Source organism: Capsicum annuum, chromosome 3 (assembly GCF_002878395.1).
Source record: "Capsicum annuum cultivar UCD-10X-F1 chromosome 3, UCD10Xv1.1, whole genome shotgun sequence".
Classification (NCBI taxonomy): Eukaryota; Viridiplantae; Streptophyta; class Magnoliopsida; order Solanales; family Solanaceae; genus Capsicum; species Capsicum annuum.
Window position 1 is genome coordinate 168,772,017 of NC_061113.1, and position 11,302 is coordinate 168,783,318.

An 11,302-nucleotide genomic window follows, 5' to 3' on the forward strand; every position below is an offset into this window, starting at 1 on the left:
CTCTTCCGATTGCAAAGAAAAATCTCCAAAGAATAATAGGAATCTTTAGGTCAATTTCACAATCAAGCACAACAAAGTCTTGATAGACTGGTTCGCCATACCAAAAACATTAAAAAAAATCCTACCGGTCTCTTGATAGATCAGTCCATCATTAAAAGCCTCATTGTTGTTAGAGTAGGAGAGCAACCATGTCTCTGATAGATTGCATAAGGCATGAGATTGATGCTTGCACAAAGGCCACAAGGCTTTCTCAAATTTCTATGTCCCTATAGTGCAAGGGATTGTAAAGGCCCCAAGATCCTCTTTCTTTTCCGCTATAGCACTAGTCATGACAACACTATACCCATGAGTAAGTGAAATGGTTTCGCCATCAACATGATGTTTCTTAGACATAAATTTTTTTCATTAAGTTAGAATATCCCGGAATCTCTTAAATGGCCTCTAGCAATGGGATATTGATTGAAATGTTGCTAAGCTTAGTAAGGAACATCTTGAATATGACATTATCCTCCTTCTTTTTGAGTCTCTATGGGAATGGAGGAGGAACCTTCATAGTAGGAAATGGATCACTTTGCGGTTCATCATTCTCAACTACCTTAGGATTTTCCTCTCCATCAACTATTTCTTCAATTATCATTGGATCTCTTTCATCCCCTTCTTAATATCTTGGAGCCTCCTCATTTGAATCAAACAGAAGCTTCTTCTTCATATTTGTTTATTCAATATTGGACACTTTTTAAACTTCACCCGTATGATCACCGAGGGTCTTACCACTCCTAGTAATGATAGCCTATACTTGAGCATCATTTTTCAGATTCATAATAGTACCACTCGGAAGGCCCCCTTTTTGTCTAGAATTAAGTTGAGTGGAGATTTGGCCAATTTGAGTATCCAATTGTTTGATAGAGGTAGAGTGTGATACAACTGTTTGGTTGACTTGAGAAAAGTCTCCTTTTAATTCTCAAACCATTTTGTCTATTCTCTCCGGTCTCATCAAGATTTTTGCTAACATATCCTCGATCTTGAATTTCTTGGTATCAAAGGAGTTTGACTTAATTCTCTTCACTCGATCATGGGGGAACATGTCTATCATTCTCTCTTTCCTTGCCCTTCTAATCATGATCTCTATTTGTATCACTCCATTCCCGTTCTTTTTTACAATCAGTCGAACCTTGGTTCCCACATTGTCTTTGGTAGGATGGGCGGGACTCCCCTGAATAGTTAGCCAGATATCTAATTTCTTAATATAGCCTCTTGGTCTCTTCTTCATCATATCCCTTGGATGCCATGACGTGTACCACTTTTGTCGGTGTGTCCAGCACATGCTTCATTTTTGCAAAGTTTTCCTCCCTCTCTTCTTCTTTATTTTATTGCTCTTTATCAACACAGGAGGTATTACAGGACCCTTTTTAGATACCTCAATGTCCCAGGGATGCCACCCCTATTTTTATTTGTAACTTCATCAAGCAAGTTTGAAGCCACACTATATGAAAAAATCACAAGTGACCCATCGGTTGCATTGTCCACCAGGATTTTGTTTAGTTAATCCAAAGCCCAATAGAAGATTCGGAGAAGTATCTTCTCCTGTACCTCATGGTTGGGACATTGTATAAGCTTCCCATTAAAACCCTTCCATACCTCATACAGAGGCTCTCCATTTAATTGATGAAATTTTGTGATTTTGTTATGCAATTACAACATCTTTAATAGTGGGAAGAATCGATCTAAGAAAGCATTGGTAAGTTCATCTCACAATGTGATGGGCCCGGTGGGAAAAGATTGTAGCCATAATACCTCCTCACCTATTATAGAAAATCGAAAGACATGCAACCGTATTGATTCTTGTGAGATGTGAGCAATGTCGAAAGGGGAACACACTTCCACAAAATTGTTCAAGTGCAAATTTAGGTCTTCATGAGATTAACCCCAAAGAGACCTTTTATTTGAAGCATGTGCAACATAACACTCGTGATGTGGAAAACCCCGTTCCCTTGATTAGGTAGAAGGCAGATAGAACTTGCACGTATAACATATTGAGTTGCTCCTTATCATCAAGGGGACCATCAAGGGTCCCAATATTACTTTCATGATCACATATTGAAATCACCTAAAAATATACAAAAACAAAAATCAAAATAAATACCAACCACTATTGGTAAACCAAAGGTACTATACATAAATACCACACAAGCAAAAACTAAGTTTCACTCCCCGGTAATGGTGCTATTTTGATCACGCTCAACTTACTCCATGATAAATAAGCAAGGCAACCGTTGTCAAATATAAAAACCTAACTTGAGTTGGGGTCGAATCCTTGGGGAATGTAATTAGTCTTCAAATCCTATCGGTATTAATATCTACTAAAGATATACCCATAATGTGAACAAAATGAAACACATAAATTAATATTGGGGAGGGGGTTGGTTTGGAAGGTTGTTTTAGCGAAGCCTAATCAAACTAGCAATTAAGAGCAACAAAAGTGGGTAATATTCCAATTGGAGAATAGTCTTGGGATTATGTCTTCCTAGGGGCAAATAATGCATAGGTTCATGATAATCAAATGCAAATTCTAGTTAATGACTAGATGGATAGGATAGGTTAGGGGTTTTGATGCTAGTTTTTCAAACAACCACCAATAATTTCACCTATGGACCCTTTTGGATACCTCATGGGCGTGGCAAGAAAATCCACACAAAACCTCAATTGGGGATCCCTATTTCTAGGAAGATGCCCAAGACATAACAAATTCACAACCCATCCCTATTTTTAAGATATTGTAAAGGAAAAACGTAATATCTATTTATTATCTGCTAATACCTTTCCACCTATATCCTTTATTCAAGGATGATATAAGATCCATAACCATACCTACATCCCTCTTCTAAGGATGAATTGAGATTTTGGGAATTTGGGGTTTTCATTCACATATTTCCACTCAACAAGCAAGTATTAGTGATACCCAACATCCTTAATCAAGATTATACACTAATAATCAAAGCACATACATATTTTTACCCTATTTCAACATAATCCCAAGATAGATGTTTAGCTAGTCATGAAGTTTAAGGAAAGAAATAAACCAAAATGGTTATTCAAAGCTTACATTGAGATGCAAACAAGATTATTCTTCAATTTAACTTCAATTACAACTAAACTCAATTGGAAAATTAGCCACAATATTCTTTCCCAATTTAGTATGATTTTTGCAAAGAAAAAACTTCAAAATCTAGTTGGTGATATCAAAAAAATGAAAGGGTTATTGTCCTATAGAGAATTGTAACCAGCTATTGAAAATGACAAATCTGCCCCTGGGTTTTTTCTTCTCAATTACGTCGCCAGATGTTGATCGCGATCGAAGTGAGCCAATAGCAATTTCTATCTTGATTAATCTTGACTTTTTGTGATCGCGACCCTCAGGGTCAGTTCCTGCTCATGTTCTTCTAGCTTTTACACTAACTCTTCCCTTTTTGATCTCTTTTCAGCTGCTTTTAATTTTTTTCTTCCTATCACCTATATAACTACAAAACATGGGAACTAGAGCATTTAAATAGAAAATTCATCTGATTAACACTGTTTAATCATAGTAGTGTGCACAATTTTAGGCGTCAATGAGTGGTAAATTTACCACTTCTCAATACCCTCAACATAGACCTTTTTTTGTACTCAAGCAACACTAGTTCATATTCAATGAGAGTATGTAATTACAAGACCATTTAAATTACCAAATGATCACATTGACTTCAGACTTGATTAACACCAACAAGTAGCATTCAAGCATGGGCAAAGTCATTCTCATGACTCCTCTCAACAAGAAATACAATTTCAAAAATGCAAAAGACTTTAAAGAAAAATCAATGCAGCAATCACCAACACTCTAGGAGTAACTCCCGATGGATAATGACTCAATCATACTCCTTTCCCTCATTTTTAGAAGATGACGATTTCACATGCCTTAGATAGTCTTTATGTATTCTAATGAGAAAGAAATCCCACACACCATATTAATGATTATGCAACAAGGGATTTAAGTGCAAAACACTGACTCTCACAAAGACTCTTAATGCTAACATGTACCAAACCATATGCTTACCCTTATTTTGAATCGCCACTACTATGAATACACTTGGTTGGAGATCTTAAAGTGCTTTCTTAAGTTTGTAACATAGATTCGGGAGAGCGTATGAAATAATTTAGGAATTAAGTGACTACAACCTCCATGAACATCTACATCACACCATTCAACCCAACTTTTTACCATGGACCACTTCATTTGTTTCTAAAATTCACCCATGCCTACTTTCGCTACCTTGATTTACCCATATTTTTGAAAGAATTTTATTTTTCCCTTATTTCTTTTGCTATCCATGCTATTCCATTTTTTGATGATTCATTTCTTTTTCACCTTTTTCTCTTTCTCTCTTTATTTAGCTTTTTAGGCATCCACTTACAATATCATGTCTCAAGGTTACTTTTTCCAAAACTTAGCATTCCCAACTTAGGCATTTGGCCTCAAGTTTCATTTTCCATGTTCTAGGAGGGTAGGGTTCAAAATAGGGATAAACTTTAAATGGTTTAGCGTTAGTAATGTAGTTTCCAAAGAAAGGTTTGAAGGCTCAAAATGGGTAACTAAGGATACTATTCTATGCACGGGTAAGCCATTTATGATAAAGTTAGTTCCTATGTTTACATAGAAGGACTAATATTATTTCACCAAGAAAGCATAATCACAATTAGCCTTGAGAGACTAATGGGGGAAGTTTTAGATTATAAAATTATGCATGAGAAATACGCAGTTACTCTCACAGCACATGGCATGTAAACTTTTTGAAGAGGCTCAATTGCATTTCCTACTAAAGAAAAAAGGAAGTATTTACCATATACTACAAAGTAAAGACTTTGGAGTCACAGTAAAGGTAAAGTATTGTTACAAAATTATTCACGTCCATGCCCTTGGTTTTTAAAATTTTTTGGATGGAAGGAGGGGTGTTTCTTTGTATTTACGTTATGCAAAATTTGCTAAAGATGGCACCAAGCCAAGCCATAGTCTCATATTTCAGCTTTTATAAGGGCAGACCATATGGATACTCAAACTTCACCATAGGTATAAGGGAGATCCCAAAACTCCAATGCTACGGGTACTTAGACTTCCCCTGCATCTATGGCATAAAAGCCAATCATAGTGATTTTCCCCTAAGAATGTCATTACTCAATCTATCATAGGGAAAGGTTCATCTCACATCTTCATAAGCAAGATAAAGATAAAATAAACATCTAAGAATGAAACAAGAAATTAATCCAAGTAATATTGGCACCATAAGAGTGCCCGAATATTATAACCCAGAATAAAAATAAAAATCATCCAAATCAATCATAAAAAACATCCTCAAATATCTCAATAATACAGACTAAATAAATGAATATGGACACAGACAGACCCAACTAAAAGCTTGCAGTGACCTCAATGCATAATCAAGAAGGCACAAAGAGAGAAAAAAGGTTCTTCCTGTAACCGTAAAAAAGAACTGTTGTCTCCATCAGTGTCAGCATCACCTTTAGCACCATCTAGGTTTGGCCACTTAACTGGGACCTTATCATCACTATTAGCTATAGGAGAAGAAAGTATGTCTCTGGGTTTTAGGACCTTCCAAAGGCCCTTCACCCCCTTCCACATCTTTATTAAAAACTTATCTCTCTACTTCCCCCTTTTCTTTATCTTCTAATGCGAGTCCCCAAGCTTCTTTGAAAATATTTTTGATACGAGTAGGCCCTATCAATCCTAGAAATAGTATCCCCCTACTTCTTCTGATACTTCATATATATCACATAGAAGACCAAGCAACATAGGAATTGCAAGTGGTGGAAGACTCTTCTGGTCCTTGAGGGAATAACGGGTGGTGGAAGACTCTCCTGTCCTATGAGAAAGCTTGGAAACTAGCTCTTTGATTTCTCTTATCTCATCACAATCTCATCAAATGGAGTTATTGTGGATGGCTTGTATAAATATACATTATCCTCTACTGACCTCTCCAAGTCAACCTTCATCTTCTTACTCTTCCCAAGAGCTTTCTCTCATCAAATCTTCAGTGGGTAAATAGGAATCTTGGAGAGACCCAACTATCTTTCGAGAATTCATCAATGTCAAATTACCTGCAAAACTCACTGATCAATTATGGAAACAAAAGCATGGGCCCCCCCTTTATTACTATAATCTAACTCTCCATAAGCACAAATCGGCCAAAATTCAGAGGAATATTGTCATAGAGGCAGGAAACCATCCGAGTAAGCATAGTTGGGACTTTTGTAAAGTTAGTGGAGGGGGAGACTTTGCTATAGACAATGGTTAGCTAGATCCTTGCGTGGGCTGTGAAGTCACTCATCAGAATTCCCACCTTAGTGGTGGCCTATAGGACCTCCCTACCTGGGCATAAATGCTTAACTAGCCAACTCCCAAGACCATAGTCCATGGACTTATATCCCCTTATGTTAACATTGTCCAACCCATAAACTGCATCAATCCTCTCAACCCAAAATAAATCTCCTTTCCCCTATTTATTACCACTGGGTTAGGGTTAGAGATATATACTATGTTAATATTTGCATAGAACTCCCGTATCCAGTGCTTATTGGCTTGGCATGAATTTAGGGTAAAACAAATCCATCATGTGGTCTCCATCCTCTCATAGAAGGATAGGAGTTTCTCAGACACTTTCTCCAGTAAGATCCCCCGCTCGGGTAGCAGCTTCTTTTTTCATAAAGTTCTTATAATATGTCGCCTTACATTTTAAGGCCATGAAATAGTGGTTATTGTAGGCTGCCATTTAGTACTTGGGATACACACACAAGGCATTAGTTCATAAGAAAAACATGAGGAACATGTATAATTTAATTTTATTAAACTGAAGAAAGGGCTTATGGGACATGGGAAGGCTTAAAATTCAAAATATAAGATTTGAATCAGTCTCTCAGACTAGTCTCGGTTATCGTAATATGGTCTACCTGGATTGTGATCATAATTTCTGAGATTGGTCAAGATTATGCCCTCAGTTATCATAATCGTGATATTAGGTTTGTGATTGTGTTACCGTAATCGTGATCCTCCGATTGCAATCGCAGTAACTGAGGCAAGTTTGATCAACTTCTTAGACTCATACACTTCCAGTTTCATTACCCATTTGTGTTCCATGTCAAATTTTTTATATTATAAACATGAAACATAGTCCCTAGGTGTTCGATCATGCTCTTAAAACATGTGAAAATAATTTAGGAATTCATTCGGACATTTAATCAAACACTTGGTGTACACAATATATTTCTATTATTTTGAACAATTTTAGGTACTCAAGATTTCCCCAAGTATGTTCACACCAAAAACAATAACTAACCACAGCAAGAAAGCACAATCGCACAAAGATTTAGCACGAAAAGTTCAATTTTTATACCAATCCTAAGACATGTGTTCTAAGGCCTACACATATGCATAAAAAGAGAATTTGAAGCATATACCAATTGATAGGTGCAAAGAGGGATGCAATGCACAATTTTGATGCTCTAAATATGACAAACAGTGGGTGAAAATTAAGAGAAAATTTGAAAATTTTTGAAGGAATGGATGGGGTATGACTGTTTAACTTTTGAAACAGCTGAGATCGTGATTGTGATTAGGGACCACAATCACAAAACCCATGTCATCGCGATCACGAACCCCATCCCAACATGATCGCGATAACTGTGGATGCTTTTGCTATCTAGTGTTCAACTATTAAGCATATTATGCAAATGAGCCACACTACCCCTGTCTCAACCTCATTTAAAACACCTCATAGTGCATCAATGATAGACACCGCTTGTATTCCATTGGTTGTTTCTTGGTCTGACATACTTGAAAGGACAGTTCATCACTTTGGACCTACAATTTTATTTCTCCTTGCTCCATATAAATAATAGCTCTTCCAATTTGAAGGAAAGATCTCCCATAGATAATAGGAATATTTTGGTCGATTTCACAATCAAGCACAATGAAGTCTACCAGAAGAATGAAGTGATCCACCTTTACAAAAACATCAAAAAAACTCCAATTGATATCTTTATAGAAAGGTCCACCATCAAAAGCCTCACTGCAGTTGGAGTAGGAGTTCCTAAACCTTGTCTCTAATAGATTACATAGGGCATGAAATTGATTCTTAAGGTCACACAAGGCTTTCTGAAATTTGTGTGTCTCTATGGTGCAAGGAATTGTAAATTCCCCAGTATCCTCCTTCTTTTCTATTATAGCACTAGTCATGATAGCGCTACACCCATCAATAACATCAATGATTTCTCTATCAACAATATGTTTCTTAGAAATCAATTTTTTCATTAGCTTAGCATATCTCGTAATCTCTTCAATGGCCACTAGCAATGGGATATTGATTGAACGATTGCTAAGCTTAGCAAGGAACGTCTTGAATTTGACATAATCTCCTTCTTGAGTCTCAATTAGAATAGATGAGGAAAATTCATGGTAGGAAATGGATGACTTTGTGGTTTTTCATTCTCAACTACCTTAGGATCTCCCATCTTTGTTTATTTTTCATACCCTTCTTGAGACTTTGGAGCCTCCTTATTTGAATCAACCACAAGCTTCTCCTTCACATTTTTTTGTTCAACATTGACCTCTTTTTAAACATCACCCACATGATCACCAAGGGTCTTGCAACTCCTAATGATGATTACCAATACTTGAGCATCATTTTTCGAATTCACAACGGTATTACTAGGAAGGACCCATTTTTCTCAAGAGTTAAGTTGAGTGGAGATTTGAACAATTGACTCTACAATTTTTTATTATAGTGGAGTGTGATAAAACCATTTGATTGATTTATAAAAAGTTTCCTTTTAATTCTCAAACCAGTTTGTCTGTCCCCTCTACCATCATCAAGATTCTTCCTAACACATCCTTGATCTTGAATTTTTTAGGATCAATGGGGTTTGCCTTTTTTCTTTTCACTCGATCATAGGGGACACATATCTATCATATTACTTTCCTTGTCCCTGCAATCATAATCTCTATCTTTATCATTACATTCCCATTCTCTTTAATGAATGATCAAACCTTGGTTCCCACCTTTTCTTTAATAGGCTGGGTGGGAACCCCCAAATAGTTAGCCAAGTATCTAATTTATTCATCAAGCCTATTTGCCTCTTATTTATCATATCCCTTGGATTCCATTACATTTACCGCTTTTGTGGGTGCACCCATCACATGCTTCATTAGGAGTTCAAGTTGTATCATTATTTTTGCAAGTTTACATCCCACCCTTCTTCTTTCTTCCTTTTCTCTCTATCAACATAGGAGGTGGTTAGGGACCCTTTATCTACCTTGGCATCCTAGATATTCCACTCCCTATTTTTATTTATGACTTCCTCAAGTAAGTTTGAAGCCACACCTTATGAAAACTTCATAAGTTACCCACCAGCCGCATTGTCCACTACGATTTTATTTTTTCGATCCCAATCCCAATAGAAGATTTAGAGAAGCATCTTCTAGGGTACCTCATGGTTGGGACATTGCATAAACTTCCCATTAAACCTCTACCACACCTTATATTGAGGTTCTTTATTCAATTAATGAAAGTTCATAATTTTGTCACGCAATTGCAACATCTTTTATAGTGGGAAGTATCGATCTAACAAAGTATTATAAAGTTAGTCCCACAATATGGTGGACCCGGTGGGAAGAGATTTAGCCATAACACTGCCTCACTCATTAGAGAAAATGGAAAGAGATGGAACTATATCAATTCTTGTGAGTGTGAGCAATGTCGAAAGGGGAACACACTTTTATAAAATTCTTTAAGTGCAAATTTGGGTCTTAATAATCTTAACCCCCAAAGAAATATTTCATTTGAAGCATGTGCAATAGAACACTCATGACATAGAATAAACCCTTCTCTTGATTAGGTGGAATATGGATAGCAATCGCATGTCTAATATCATGGAGTTTCTCCTTATAATCAAGGGTCCCATCAAAGGTCCCAACGTTACTTGCATGATCACTCATTCTGTTGTGGGCACTATTGAAATCACCTAAGAAGAAACAAAAATAACAACCAAAATAAATAAAAACTACTACAAGTAAACATAAAGCTACTATTAACACCGCACAAGTGAAAATAAGTTTCACTCCCTGACAACGATACCATTTTGATCATGCGCAACTTACTCCATGATATATAAGCAACGTGAATGTTTTCAAATATAATTACCCAGCTTGAGTTGGGGTCGAATCCTCAAGGAGTGGAATTATTCTTCAAATCCTATGGGTATTAATAAAAACTAAAGATATACCCATAATATAAAAAAAAAAAAGACAAATTAAAATTGAGGGAGGGGAGTTGGTTTGGAAGGTTAATTTCGTGAAATCTAATTGAACAACCAATTAAGAGCAACATATATGGGTAATATTTTAATAAGAGAATAGTCTTGGGATTATGTATTCATAGGGCCAAATAATGCATGGGTTCATGATAATCAAATGCAAATTATAGTTAATGACTTATGGGTAGGCTAGGTTAGGGGTTTTGATACTAGTTTTTCAACCAACCACCAAAAATTTCACCCATGGACCCTTTCAAAAATCTTATGGGTATGGCAAACAGATCCACCCAAAACCTCAATTGGGCATCCCTATTTCTAAGAAAATTCCCAAGACATAGCGAACACATAATCCATCCCTATTTCTAAGGTGTAAAGGAATAAGCTGATGTCTATTTATTGTCTGTTGATACCTTGTCACCAATATCCCTCTTTCAAGTATGATATAGGATAAATAAGCACACCCACCTCTCTATTTTTAGGGTGATGTGAGATTTTAGGAATTTGGGGTTTTTCACTCACAAATTCTTACTCAACAGTCAAGTATTAGTGAAACCCAACATCATTAATCAAGATTCTACACTAAAATCACAACCCATACATATTTGCACCCTAATTCAACGTAATCCCAAGATAGATATTTAGCCAATCATAAAGTTTAAGGAAAGAAATATACCAAAAAGGTCATTCAAAGCTTGCATTGAAGATGCAAACAAGAGTATTTTTTAATTTAACTTTAATTACAACTAAACTCAATTGGAAAATTAGCCACAATATTCTTGCCTAATTTAGTAGGGTTTTAACAAAGAAAAAACTTTAAAATCTAGATGGTGAATTCAAAAAGATGAAAGGATTTTTGTCCTATAGAGAATTGGAACCATAAATGGGAAATGACAAATCTTCCCCTAGGCTATTTTTTGTGCAATAGCGATCGCAGTGATCCTATCGT

At 36.2% G+C, this 11,302-nt stretch overlaps 1 non-coding gene across 1 annotated transcript; it reads left to right on the plus strand.

Moving 5' to 3' along the window:
• The first annotated feature begins 1,588 nt into the window (after nucleotides 1-1,588).
• Nucleotides 1,589-1,694, plus strand: LOC124897366. Its single transcript, XR_007054088.1, has one exon. It is a non-coding gene; the product is annotated as a small nucleolar RNA R71 (small nucleolar RNA).
• The last annotated feature ends 9,608 nt before the right edge of the window (nucleotides 1,695-11,302 follow it).